This window comes from Diaphorina citri, unplaced genomic scaffold, assembly GCF_000475195.1.
Source record: "Diaphorina citri unplaced genomic scaffold, Diaci psyllid genome assembly version 1.1 scaffold71, whole genome shotgun sequence".
In the NCBI taxonomy this organism is placed as follows: Eukaryota; Metazoa; Arthropoda; class Insecta; order Hemiptera; family Psyllidae; genus Diaphorina; species Diaphorina citri.
In genome coordinates, this window is record NW_007377508.1 from 9,226 (window position 1) to 24,527 (window position 15,302).

The following is a 15,302-nucleotide window of genomic DNA, read 5'->3' on the forward strand; positions in this document are numbered from 1 at the left end:
TCAAAGTGTGGCAGGTCTTACTGTCGATCGACACCTTAGCATGGACAACTAACATGAAATCTAATAATCACGGACGACTAACATAAAATCTGTAATCCAATAAAAAAAAAAAAAAAAAAAAAAAAAAATTGGGGGACGAGAATCCGCCCCCAACGGGAATCGAACCCGTGGCCTAGCGCTTACAAGGCAGACGCACTACCAACTAAGCTAACTAGGCTCACTACTTTAGAAGTGTACATGGTTACATACCTAATTGTGCACCGTTCTGATGGGTAACTTTTCCTAACCTTGATCTGGGGGCTCGTCCACCAATTTTTTTTTTTTTTTTTTTTTTTTTTTTTTTGTAGGAGTTTAGGAGAACATAGAAAATTTATAGTGCAATTATTGTTGAAGTTTCTAGACCAAGTAATAAAAAAAGTGCGTCGCCAAGCCGTAGGAAGGTTATAAATAAATAATGAGACAGTAAAACTGTGGGTAGAAAATGAACTATATTCAACAAAGTCTCGAAAAATAATTATGAGGTATTACGAGTACCTATTATCTTCGAACACATTAAATGTGGCGCTAGATTCAACGGAAACACTCAAGGCTGTTTGAAGTATACTAATCCGTTTGAGACTCACAATAGGTTTGTCTAATTTAGAATTCATACTTTGAGCATTAGGTGTATCAAATTCTGCGTTGTCTGTTTTCAAGTGATCTGGTGTGTTTAAACCGGCACGCATTATTTTGTCCATGTTGTGGTTCAGTTCAGTTTCCATGATGGACGCGAGTCCTTGAAACTTGAGATTGAGAACCATCTGACCATCTCTTTGTTGATCTACTTGTATTTATTGTATTCGTATTTATTTTTATTTTGAACGTATCAACCACATCACAGTATTCCAGATTCCTAAGAATATTTACAAGTACATAAATATATTATTGTCTATTGTTTGTAAGATGTGCCATTTTATCTGTCCCAAAATCAGACTGTAGACTGTCTCAGATGTTTCGGATCTTATTGTTTCTGCGAAACTGAAAATGACGTTTTCTACATAGAATAGCACGTTTTTTGGCCAAAAGGTAGTCTGATAAAATCGTACATTGCTGGGAATTCTTAATTCCATTGTCTACTGATTACACAGAACACACACAAGGTATCACTGACTTTGCATTTATCAATTTCACCCAAGTATAATAACAGTGCACCACGGTAATTAGCTCTTGATAAAATGATTTCTGTTGTTTAACATTGAAAGTAAAAATAAAATCCGTACGTACGTTACCTTTATTTACAAGGTAGTGTTAAATTAAATAGTAAAATTGCCTGAACGTTGACCGAGTTTTATCTGGGTAGAGTTCAGTGTTTGTTGCGGTTTGTGGCATGTTAATGCAGTGTACGAGTGTAAAGTGCAAACAGGGTTTGCACTATTTCTGACCCTTGTTGATCGAACGAAGAGGGTTCTAATTTAAACTGAACAATTTAGTTTTTATGTCTGTTTGATCGGCGATAGCTATCAAACGGTTTGTCCGCTTTTGATGAAATTCAGCACAAATGTTCAGCTTATAAAGAGATTTTTTTTCGTTAGATTTTGAGCAAGATAGGACCTTTAGGGGGGCCGAAGGAGCTCTTTTTCGTTACAGTTTATTTAACCAATAGTCCAATAATGCGTGGAATTACACTTCAATCATAGGAAGAAACCCCGAGGCGTCACACCAAGGAAATAGTTTGACAGGTAAAATCCCTCGGAAAACAGCTTTTCCCTTTAACAGTCAGGGACTTGGAAGGATAATCCCGTTGAAAATCTATTATTCAGAGGATTTTACTGTGTCTGTTCTTCCCAAAGCTCCAGAATAGGGAACAAACATTTCCACAGAAATGACATTTGGAAGTGAAATGGGAACCGACTTACATCTTATATGTATATTGTACAGTTTTTTCTATGTAGTAAATTCATTCGGAGTGGGTTGAGACTTGGGACGACTTGAAAATGTGGAAATCAGAGATGAGCTTTATGTACTTGGGACGGAAAACTTAGATAATGGCGGTAAAGGAGATAAGGAAGGTTGAAACTTGAAACTGAAGAAATTGTAGCTACCTACCTATGTATAATGGAAGTGAAAGATGATCTTATAGAAAATGTGGAAAAGGAACACTGGATCTTCGATAAGGTTTCAGAGGAGTTAGGAAGGTAAGAGTAGGTAAGTCGGTAAAATGTTAAAACTATGTTTGACAAGCTTTAAGAAATAAAGTTGTTTCAATTTACACTAATTTTAGTAGAATGCCTAAGGACTAAGGAGTCTAAGGACCGAATAAATTATGTACCAACTTAGTACCTGAAATTCCACACAAAACAAAAAGCATACATCATTCTCGTTAACAATACTGGAAAACAAATTAAATTATTTTTATTTTAATAAAGAAACGCGACTCTCCTAACTATGTCATACCACCATTAGGTTAAAATGTAGATCAGAACAGGGGGAGAGGGGGTTGCAGACTGGAATTCACTAATGCTGCTCCAACGACGCTGCATTGCTGACTGAATTTATATGTAGCCGCGTGTGCTGTTGACATTAATGACCTGGCAATGGCAAACCCCCCTTTCCCTGCTATTTAGAGTGGAAATGTCACCACATACACTATGAATATGTCAGCACACACTGTGTCACTTGGAATTTAAAACAATGTGAAAGAGTCTGACGTGAGGAAATACAGTTACATATGGAATGGTAAATAGTTGGAAATAATGGACTTTCAGCATGAAGGCCATGGATGAATTCCCAGAGGAAAAATCCACCCACAAAGAGAGAAACAGAAATAGAAACAAAAAATATACGATTCTATTATGAATGATGTGTCCGACAGTATGGATGAAATAAAATGTCTCTGGGGAGATTTTCAAGTTACCTGATTCGTTGGTGACGTTGGTTCTAAACATTTGATTTTGACCGGCAAAAGAGAAAACAATGTTTGAGGAAAATCGAGGTATTTTGAATATGCTCCTTATCATTATCGTGCTCAGAGGAACTAGCTACAAATATACAGGTTGTACGGACCTACAAGCTACAAACCCTTGAGAATAACTTACTAGAAGTTAATTTTGTGGTTTTCATGACTTGTAAGACAAATAAACTACCCAGCATGAAAACTTAATACTGCAAAAACTGCAAATCATTCCTACTTAGTGTAAAATAACTCCCCAAGAGTCGAAAAGGGAGAAAGTGTCGAAAAAATAATTGAAGCTATCAAATTTTGAAATCTTTTTTTCCATACATTATTCACGAGCAACCTAGTCAACAGATAGTTCCCATTCCCTCTCCAATCCCGTCCGTACCCCGTGGAGAAAGACGAAGCAAGAACGTCTTCGAGCTCATCTTTCGGAGCGAAGTTTGCAGAAAATTGTTTCGTCGAAAAGTTTCCTATTTCTGAAGAAATTCCCCGAGGCAATTTCGGATGTGACGTATATGGAGAGGAGTGCCGGAATTGGCGTGCTTGATGAGGTGGAAGTGAATGAGAGATGATGGAAAAGGAGAAAATGAGGACGGGATAGACAGGAGACAGCGATGGGGGAATAGAGCTTTCGGAGAAAATTTATAATTGTTTCCAGAAGTCTACTAACGTACTAACTACTAACCTATATTAAAGTGGAGAAACGCTTACATCTAAAACTTACTACAAATAACCAAAGGGACTGGAGAAAGGGGCACTCAAAGCCACCACTAATATCCAAAGAAAGGAGCTCAATAAGCATGCTTTCAACATTAGAAAACCTTGAAAAAGTTTCAACGAAACAACATTATCAACAAAAATGATTTTCACAAACAAGCAGACAATGTAGATGACAAAAATGCTGTAATGAGACGTGCTGACAAGAATAACAAAGAGGCACATGAGAAGCAAGAAGATAGGGATGGAAAAACCTTGGAGCATTCCGATAGAAGAGAAAGCAGAAAAGGAAATGCCTCGAGTCAAGCAGAACTAGAGGATGTTGAAATTTGATTAAAAAAGTTATCAATAAGTTTGATAAGTTTTTACTCGACTTCAGCAGTGGAAAAATAATTTAATAAGAAAATCTACGTTGAAAAATCTGATGTGTTTAGGACAGCAACAGATGGAGATGAAATAAAGAAATTGAAGACCGTCACGCGTCACCAATTTTCGCCTTGAAAGTTTATTAACATTTGCGTCTACAATGTCTACAGCGAATTTGAGAAAATTGCTAATGGGTAGGTTTTCGACATTAATTTAATGAATTTGAATTAGAGACGCTTTTCAGAAAGGAAGCTTAGGGCAATCGAGTGACAGCCTTCAGCAAAATTTTCAGATGGGCGCAACAATGAATTTAATATCTATTGTTATTAGCGACTGACCCAGGTTTTGATCATCAACTTCATTTTCGTAGAAGTTGTCGTGGTCAAGTATATTCGACAATAAACAGGTAATTAAATAAATGAAAAAGAAGGTAGGACATACAAAATATGGAAAACAGGGTACTTACTGACGACATGTATCATAAAACTGGCGAAAACGACCATCCATCCCCAACCGCCATCAGGTGGGATCGGTCCTTTTGACGGCGGCGGCTTCGGCACCTCCTTGCGAATCGCCTGCGGCGGGGCTCCATTGCTGTCCGGCCCGCTACCGTCCTTTTTCGAAGTCATCGGAATACGAGGAGATAATAAGCGACGCGATCACACTGTTGCCCATACGACCTTCCACGATGAAACCGCGTGCACGACTAAACCATGTGTTGGGACTGAGCGGTCGCGCGAGGAGAGAGAGCGGGCAACAATCCCCTCCACCAGATATGATGTGCATGGGCAGTGCACGAGACGCGACAGCGTGAGGGGTGCCTGGCAACACAACCACGTGGGGACCAAGAGGTAAATATTAACACATAGTAAATACATCATATCAATACATAGTAAATAGAGCGAAAAAATGTAAATAAAGACATGGGGTTAGCAGGTTTAACAGAGCGGGAATACCTCTGACAGAGATTGTAGAGCCAATGGGCAAACAAGTAAACCTATAAATATGTACAAAGAGAAACATATTGACAAAAATGTAAATAAATAGTAAATAGCATGATTGGCATGTTTAGAAATGTGGAAACCATTATGCATAGACTTTAATAGCACAATGGGCAAGCATGTAAATAGAGATATAGATGATCGACGGGTTTAGAGCGCACCTACCCAGTCAGCACACACGATTGGATGTAAGGCTCGAATCAAGCTTACAAATTCACCTGTGTAAGTTGGATGACATCCAGTCTGTGTGTAAGAATACGATCAAGAGACAAATGACAATTTATGAACATCTAAATTTTCACCTAGATAGTTACATCGTCAGTGTCAGTTGTCAGGTTGATGGTGCGGAACTGTGAGATTGAGAGGTTATTGGCAAACAAGTAAATAAACTCATTGACAGTTTAAAGCTAGCTAGGCTGGTTAGGGTTAGCTGTTCTCCTCCCTGTTTATAGTCCCACAGCCAGATGCTAGTCTACTCTCTGTCTGGGTACGTGTAAGAATACGATCAAGAGACAAATGACAATTTATGAACATCTAAATATTCCAAGTGGTGATGTAGATAGTCACACCGTCAGTGTCAGTTGTCAGGTTGATGGTGCGGAACTGTGAGATTGAGAGGTTATTGGCAAACAAGTAAATAAACTCATTGACAGTTTAATTATGGACAAATACTATATGAGAGGTGCATATGGCAAAAAATGTAAATAGAGACATAGAACATCGGCATTTGAACTGATATGGGTACCCTTTTCTACGTTCTATTGTTTTACCGTGGTGAATGTATCTAAATATAGACATTATAGACAGAATTTCCGAGAATGCATTGGTACTTGGCGCGGAAATAGAGTCAGTTTGTAATGCATGGGCCTATGTAGGAACTTGGACTCTTAAACTCTTATTTTCAGTATCAATCAATATGCGAAAAACTATTTTGGGACATATTAATGTAACCCAATTAGCTTTGTTGATGGTCAAATCAAAAAGTTTTTAAATGGTATTCGAGATGAGCAGATGAGCACTTATGGGTAACTCTGGCACTGAAGGAATCAGAGCAGATGGCCTATAGCCAAGCTATCTACATATGTGGCAGGATTGTGGCGTCACCATGGAAAATGGCAACCCGTTTGATGTTTTCAGAAGAAGAAACTTGAAACTCCAATGCCTCCTGCACTTATACCTAATACCCGTACATCAACAATCTCATGATGATGCAAAAAAAAGTGCGTATGAGATTTTTGACCTTCACAATCAGCAGTTTTTTTTATCAATTACACTAAGGATAAGGAATCTTCTTCGACTTTTACTGAAACATCAAGAAATGGACACTCAGCAATTGACGAGAATGGGGCAGAGAAAGAGACTGAGTGAGAGAGGGAGGGAGGAGAGAGAGAGGAGACGAGAGAAATATAATGGAATTATTGTTATGATAATTCATTGAAAATTTAGACTAGGAAGCTAATTACCACCCACTCTTCTGGGAATTTCCAGTTAAAATTTCATCGAATTTAATAATTGGGGAGCTCTGCAAAATGTAATTTGTTTTTCCCTAAAGGAAACATCAAATATTTAACTCGGTCACAAGTGTTTCTTAAATTCCCAAATGCTAAAATATAAAATAAAGAGTTTCTCTACAGTCATAGTCCCCCAAATTCTAGATTACAGATATTTCTCAATTCTAATTCCCCAAATGGTAAAATGCAGATTCTAAATCCACAAAAGCTTTAAAAATACGAACCCCAAACCCCCAAATGCTATAAAATACAGGATTTCTAGTTCCCCAAATGCTAAATACAGATCTATATAGGTAGGGGAACACGGGGCAAAACGGTACATCGGGGCAAAACGACACCCCGCCCTTTTTAGGAGCTAGGAAGTGCTGACCTCTCTTGGACTTGGATGGACTAGGAACTATTCCAGCAAGTGTTATCTTTGTTTTGATTTGTGGTTGATTCTTATATCTTTTGTTTTCGAATAGTACGGAGTTGTTTTCGATTTCACGAGTGCTTGATGCAATTTTTTCATGATTTTCAAATCATCGTCAGTAATACTATTTTAATATTTTATTAATATTTTACAATTTATATCGAGAATGGTGCCCAGGGTTCCATTCTGCCCCAAGGTGTTTTGCGTGTATATGGTATAGGACCATTTTTGCCTCAGCCTTGGGGCAAAACGGTCTTTTTTGGTATCCTCATAAAAATATATATATATATTTTTTTTTCCAGTGCTACATATATCATTCTTGTCTGATCTAATTTGTTGCCAAAATAATACTTTTTTTTTTTTTTTTTTTTTTAAAATTACATTTCTGTGTGCATTCTTGTCTGATCTAATTTGTTGCCAAAATAATACTTTTTTTTTTTTGTAAAATTACATATCTGTGTGACTTTTATTTTTTTAGTTAGGACCTCATAAGCACTAGAGGCGTCATTGCCCCGTGTTCCCCTACCTATTTCTTAGTTATTTCTGAATCCCCAAATGTTAAAAACAAAAGATATTTCCAGATATCTCCCTCGCTTTCCTTCACTGATGTGACCAGTCCAATGCACGGATAGATATCACAAATTGATGGCTGGGTTTTGCTGCGTCGTTACAAAATTCAGATCGTCCCTTATCACCCACACGCCTGCTGATAACGACTATGAATGAGGTGGCACTGTCATTCCGACTTATCACTCTTATCAGCGAACGGGTTTTCAACAACTACCTATACCGTTCCGAGGTAATCGAAATATTTGACATCGACATGAGGTATGTTGATAGATTAGGTTGTATGCAAACCATTGTGTGGGGATTTCGCGAACCTTTTGGACCTTGGTCGACCTTTAGGGACAGGTAAGGGGGTTGACGTTCTTTGGTTGCTGTTACGTTAGCTGTTATCTAACTTGGTTACCTTAGGTTAAAAATAGTGTGGAGAGGATAGCGTACAGAGCTATAAAGCTGGTATGCCCTTAGCTCTATGCCGTTTGAATTCGTCGCTTCCTAAATTAAAGAAAAAAAAAATCGAGTTAAAAGGTTGAAACTTGGAACGTACTTACCTATTTCGTTCAAAAACGCTACCTTTTGACGAAAATAGGTACATACCCAAGCATCCACTGATGAGTGTACCTACTACCAATACTACCTACTGTATACCGAGTACCCAACACAGATTAGCATGAATCACTGTGTTTCCAACAAAGCTCAATGTGCTGTGATTTTATGAATGCTATTTACTCATAACAAAATTGAATAAAGAGCCACAGAGGAAAAACAAGGAGGATTAGGAGACAAAATCGGATTTTCTACTTGAACGGCATTTATACACTCGATTAAATTTATTTCTCACTCAACGGAAAAAGGCTTTCCCCCTCCTGTGTTCCATAATAATATATGTGTTCTATATTGTCCTATGATTAAGACATTTCCCTCATGCCAGTTTAAGTTTATTTTCCGAAAGACATTTTTCATAATTTTCTACAAGACATTTTTCATAATTTTCTACAGTGTTCTTTTAGGGCGGATTAGACTTAAGACGTCTACCAACCTCAATGTCGGTTTATTTTCTGAACTAAATATGCTTGAGTACCTACCTACATCCTTAATTCCTTATTCAGTAAATAATTCATTTTATTTCAGCTTTTTTACGGTGTATACTTTTTTATATAAGTATATTTATACTTTTTTCTGATGGGAATGGGATAACAATATCACGTCGGATTAGTACCTATCACTTTGGAAACAAAAGATATATGAGAAGCCAAATTCAATGCCGAAATATGTTGATTTGATTACTTGAATAAATATTTCAACACTTTTCTTTCTTTACCCAAGTGAAGAAGGCTCTTAATCTGCCATTCATAATGTTAATTAGCCAAATGATTTTAATGAGGCGCGAGAAATAACGCAATCCCTTTAATCAGCCAATTAAACGCGTGCGTACCTTATTAAAATATTGATCATAATGTGGTCATTGGACACAAAACCAACAAAAATTAGTGCAACAATTACTCGTACTGCCGATTATTTGACAGTAAATCAATTGCTTATCAGGAAACCACTTCAAATTGATGGATTTCTCTGACTTATCAAGAGGTCGGTTACATTTGTAGTAAGTGGCAACACAGGTAAGTGGCAACACATTAAGGTAGGGTGTTTGCTATCGCGGGATTACTGTGGTACCTATACCTGTCCTAATATACTCATTGTAGGTGCTCGTATTTTAAGATAATTAAAAGCTATGCTCTCCGTTCTACTCTGTTTTTGGCCTTAGATGGACGGACAGCAGCCTCGGGTCATCTGACATCTCCACCAATTTCCAGCTACAAAATCAACGAGCTAAATCTAGGAACTTCGCTCGTTGAATAACAATTATTAACAAAATTTTGATGATAACAATTATTAACAAAATTTTGATCAAATTTGAAGAATGTAATCTTCAAAATATCAAGACACTTTCGCATTCCGGTTTATGAGCCTTTGATAAGAGTTATTAGATTGGCTGTCTCGTGTTATCTCTAATTATCAGTGGTTATTACCTGTAATAATGATAGCGATACATTTGAATACAATGAGTGAACATTGTATTAGGAAAGGTCAAGAAGAAGGAGGAAGAGGAGAGAAGGGAACAAAAGTCAACTTGGAAATGATGATCATTCATGCAGAATTGCAGATATGTAGAGTTGTAGACCTACCTGTGTATTGCAGGTGGTACCTAAATAAGCCAAATTTAATCAAATTATTCTTATGAGAGTCAGGTTGTTAAAGAAAACAAAATCATCACCCATCACCTACATTACTTACTACCTATTCATAAATTTTCATGAAACACAAGTAGGTTTCATCAAACACCACAAACCTATGATGAAATATAAACACTAATTTCCCCAAGCATAAAAAAACTAATGTTTTTAATCAACCTAAACATACTCGTACACAAAAGATCATCATGGTAAAAGCTGTAAAAACATGCGGGTTTTGTGGCCGAAGAAACAGCTTTGTAGGTACATCAGACTAAAAACAAACAGGAGTTTTCAAATAATTGAAAACATGCCACAGAAACCCAGGTCCGGATTTATGACCGAATTCGGGCCTTTGAGATTGTACACGGGAGATAGAGAGACATTTGCCACCCCCTTTTTACTCTCAGTTCTCTCTCTCTCTCTCTCTCTCTCTCTCTCTCTCTCTCTCTTCCGTTAACTAAGTCGGCAATCGGCAATAATCGGTTGGGTGGAAGAGCTCACTATGTGAGAATTCTGCCATGAAAGTCCCAAAAAAACCTCCAATCCCTGTATCTCAACGTTTCCTTTCTTTTGGATGAAAAAGAGCACATCCACTATTAGGGCATTTCTTTATTTTTCTGCTATTTTGATTCGCATTCTCTCTCGCTCGCTTCTTTGAAACAAGCGAAATGGGAGTTTTGTGACATCCACTTTCTTCGTGTTCATTCTAACGTTCTTTCTTTCTCTATATAGGTATAAGTAATAGTATGTAGGTACCTACCTATGTTGCATAAGTAAACGTAGAATTTCCATAAAAAAAACGACTCTATTTCTAGATAACTGCTTCCTTTATTCCAAGTTAGTTTAATTTTGGTAATTTGGAGCTTGTTCCCAGCGCGCAGCTCAGCGTATTTCGTAGGTATTTCGATTTATGTACCTATTGAAAATTGTAAACAAAAATGTTTGAAATTCAAAAGGGGGAAGCCCCCAGCAAGCTTACCTGCTCCGGAAAATCGTTAAAACATAGTGGCTGAAAACAACCAACATGCCTCGCGCCGCTCCGAGAGCAACCCTACGACTGAAAGCATAATCTGACGGAAAAAAAGCTCACAGTGGAAAAGAGGAAAATTCAAAACATTCCCCCAATCCGTCCCTCCTCCCTACGGTGGAAAAGGGAGGACGGGATTTTCTGTTTTTCCTGATGCAATGGTGTTTGTATGGGAAAATTGCAGGTATGCGTGTATACCTGCAAAGCGGCGATATATATCACGTTGAATGTACTAATATTGTACCAGTTCCGAACTTCATAATGGACCACTGAAGTTAAGCAGCGTTGAGTGTGGTTAGTAGCCGGATGCTGCTGGCTTTTGTGACCAAATGTTCTGGCGACGTTGGGCGATCAAAGCAAACTCACCCCCAAGTCTAGATATAGTCTCATTTAGACTTTGATGGTCTATTTTGGACCCTTTTCTATGTGTCTACACTTGAACAAACAAAAAGTTCTTTCATCAAGTTAAGTAATCTTTTAAACATGACACTGCATTGTAATTTTTCAGTCCCAAATAACCGTGGTCCTTACAAAAGTCTGATGGGTATTGCTAGAATTCTTGAGGATTTTTTGATAAAACAGACCACCATCTGTTATTTAAAAATTACAGGCGCCTTATGTTTTCCTTTCGTTTTTCTGAGTCCGTGCATTAATAATATGCGCTCCCATCTCCTTTTCTTCATCTCTATTTCTCTAAATTCTTGTTTCACTTTCTTTGTGTGCATTGAAAAATCCGTTCTGTTTTTCTTTTGTTTAAACACCCACTTTCTCTTATTACCTAAAGGTCCTAAGATGGAGGAGGGGGAAGTACCTCAGGTTGGGGAACTTTAAACCTATATATAGGTTGGTAGATTAGGTGTCGCTGGTAGTGTGGTAGTACAGATACAGACCGATCTAGTTAGCAGTCTCCCCATCAGAAGAAATCTGTCTTGAAACTTGAAACAACTACATCTAGGTAGGTAGGTAGGTACTTTCCAATCCTTCAATAGACATTTAAAAGGATTTCAGGAGAGAGAGAGAGAGAGAGAGAGAGAGAGAGAGAGAGCGACCAAAACACTCAATTTGTCAAATTGTATTTGGAAAACTGATGATGATGGATGTCGTCCTTGAATTTAAGCCCTAGGATTTCACTCAAATTTAGGTAAGGTGAACGGGATTTTCCTTTTGTTCTGCTCTAATGGTTTCCTTTTTCATTTTCTTCTGGTTCTTCTCCTCCTCCTCCTCCTCCTCCTTCTTCTTCTTCTTCTTTTTCTCTTTTCATTCTTCAAAATTAAAAGGAAAGAAGATCGGTCTTCTCAAAGGAGGGGGGAGGGGAGTAAAGAAATAAAACATAGTATACGATTTTTGTTTTGGGTATGCCAGAATAAATAAATAAACTGTATAAGTTTTATTGAACAACATTAAACAGATAGCAAAGCTGTAAACTTTCAGAGGGAAAGATTGGTAACGTCAAATAAAAATTTCGTATGAATTCATACGTTCTAATACAAATCAGGTACACATATACTAGGTACCTACATAGTTATACATGTACACTTGTACAGGATCTATAAAATGCTAGTGAACACAACAAAAATACACAGATTTAAATCCAAACCTTAAAGCCTTAAACCTACGAAGATTTTAAAACCAATTTCTCAAGTTGGGAAATTGGGTTTAAAATCTTAACCTATTCGGTCTCTGCGGGACATTATGGGTTCAGCGGCTTAGTACACATAAGGGTATCCGGGGTAAACGTAAGAAGCGGCGTAAGGTGCAGCATATGGAGTGTAAGCGGGGGCAGCGACTACTGGAGCAGCGGCAGGGGCAGCTACCAGTGGGGCAGCGAAGGGGTTAACGGAGGGTACGATGTAGGGGGCAAGGGGGCCCTCGTAGCTGACTACACCGGGTTTGGGGGCGGGGGCAGACAGACACACGGACAGACAGGCGGCGAAGAAGAAGAGGGATTTGATCTAAAATGAGAGAAAATTTTGGAATATTTCAAAATCGGTGCTGATAATATTGATGAATTCAGATAAGATGATTATACATGATTGATTACCAATAAATGATATGTAAATGTGTTAATTTACCTTTTGGTAGGTAGATTTTGTTAACAGCATAAAAAAAAATAGGTATTTAGTAGGGTAAGAACGTAGAAAAATGCAAGCTATTAAATTTCTCCTTTAGTGGGGTAGCAAAGTGAAATTTTTTAATTGATATTTTATGAAGTGGCGAAAGATTATCAGTCTACAACTACATACAAACCACACACGTTATTTTACTTCAGTGGTCATTGGTACTAAGAGCTCACAACTCAATATCATATAAAGCGCCTGCGAAAAACTGAATGCAACAATATTTGAAATACGTAGCCCCTTCCAATATTTTTCAGGATGCAATCCGCTCGATCTTTTTATGTATTTGATTTTTTGAGCGACGCTAGCGCTCGGAAAGTGTTAAATGAAGTAAATCAAATTTATATAAAACTATTTTTACCCATACCTCTCGAGGACCTCGTGGCGCAACGGTAGCGCGTCTGACTCCAGATCAGAAGGTTGCGTGTTCAAATCACGTCGGGGTCAATATTTTTGGTGATAGGGGCGTAATTTTAATTGTTTTAAATTTGTGAGCATCATGGCTCGTTGATTTTTTTTTTTCTTTTGACAGGTAGGGATTAATTCTTTTTCTTCCTAGCCCAGAGACTATTGGTACCTTCTTTCACAAGAGAAATACATACCTATCTACATGTACATGGACATAACTCATTCTGTAGGTACCTAGGTAGGTAGACCGACTCATATTATCATACGTTAGTCCTTAAGTGTGTGGGGTACGTGGTTAAGACAACAGAGAACATGACACCTATACCTACCTACTAGTAACTACGCTTTCGCGGCGAACGTGGTTCTGAAGAAATTCCAATTTTCATAATACATTTTCATACCACCGCCATTTTGAGTCCCGTGTTACCTGATACCTACTATCCTACCTTCCTGTCTACCTATTCATTCTACTCTTAGCGGTTCTTATCTGTCTCTAATATTCCATCTACTTATCGTCTATGAGGCAAGTATAATAAAGAGGAGAGAGAAGGGAAATGTAGAGGAAGAGGAGGGGAAGAAGAAGAAGAGAAGTAGGGGAAGAAGAAGAAAGAGAAGCAGGAGGAAGGGGCGAAGAATGAGGAGAAGGAGAGAGGGAAGGAGGAGGAGGGAAGAAGAAAGAGGAGAAATTCTTATAAGATATTCTTATTTGGAGGAGGAAGAGGAGAGGAGAAGGAGAAGAAAGAGGAGAAAGAGAGAGAGGAGGAGAGAGAGAGAGATGAAAAGACGCTATCAGTGACAAAGACAGAGATAGAGCGGAATCAAAAACATTATCCTTGCTTCATCATAATTTGTAATTTAATATTTTCGGAAAATTTCCGTTAAGTCAATATTTGACTGCGGAGGAAAGACAAAGATAGAGAGAAAGAGGGAAGTAAGGCCTGAGAAAGGAGAGGGAGAGGGAGAGAGGAGAAAGAGAAGAAAGGGAGAGAGAGAGAGCGAGAAAGAGAGAACGGGAAAGAGAAAGAGGGGTGGAAAAGAATAGGTTTGTGGAGGGAGGGAAAAAAGGCCAAATTGAATTTGAAAAGCAAGGATTAGAAAATGAAGAATTAGTGGATGTGTTCGAATTTCGGGTGAGTACTAAGTACCCTGTATAAACTGTATATGGATTTTTGGGCACCCTGTAGGTGTATAGATTTTCAAAACGGGTCATCTTGCCTTTCCTATTCGTAACAGAGATGAAGATATCGAGAAGCGAGGGAGAGAGAAAAGGAAAACACAAATATTGACACAGTCTACTCTCCTCCCTCCCTCTTTCTCTCTAGATTTCTCTATTGTTCCAAATCTAAAAGCTTTGCAATGTTCTTACAATACATAGCAGTGGTGTGTGTAAATAATCTTCCGTGGGAAATAATGAGAGAGAGAAAGAGATATTAATGATTTACCTAGGTAACTCTATGGAAGCAGTGAACATAAGGCAGTTCTCCGGCCCGCCAAGGTAAAATGGGAGTGAACTGAGTGATAGTATACCTACGTACGCCACAATATGGAATACAGACTACCTATATCTCACACCATCTTTGGAAATCCAACCACAAGAAATCTACAAAAATCTAGAAAACCAAACACTATATGTACACTCCTAATTTTCGTAGATTCACACCATATGTATTTCTACTAGATGCCTACATAGGTAATTTAATCATTCTATGAACCGCAAGTTCCTATTCCTACTTCCTCTCTAAAATTTTCCTCATTTTCCCGTCATTTCCCTTCGAATACATTTCCCTTCGAAAGCATCACATTTCGCCTTCGAATTCGTCACTGAGTAATTGAATATTGAGACTATTGAGAGTTTCGATGGCATTTGTCATTATTTAATTGGAAACCGTTCCCATTGTGCTCGCCAGATTTATTGACTCAGGAGTATCGTCATCGACACAGGATGAGAAAGCTTTGAGAGGAAGTTTGCGAGAAACTGCACAGTATGCCAATACTCTCAGAGAAAGGGAC

The 15,302-nt window shown here is 38.1% G+C and overlaps 1 long non-coding RNA gene and 1 other non-coding gene across 2 annotated transcripts; one reads left to right on the plus strand and one right to left on the minus strand.

The window, feature by feature from the left end:
- Positions 1 to 4,504: 4,504 nt before the first annotated feature.
- Positions 4,505 to 10,811, minus strand: LOC113472129. The gene is made up of 2 exons (XR_003394572.1): positions 10,720 to 10,811; positions 4,505 to 4,839 (listed from the first exon to the last, which is right to left on the minus strand). It is a non-coding gene; the product is annotated as an uncharacterized LOC113472129 (long non-coding RNA).
- Positions 10,812 to 13,259: 2,448 nt separating this feature from the next.
- Trnaw-cca lies at positions 13,260 to 13,331 on the plus strand. The gene has a single exon. It is a non-coding gene; the product is annotated as a tRNA-Trp (tRNA).
- The last annotated feature ends 1,971 nt before the right edge of the window (positions 13,332 to 15,302 follow it).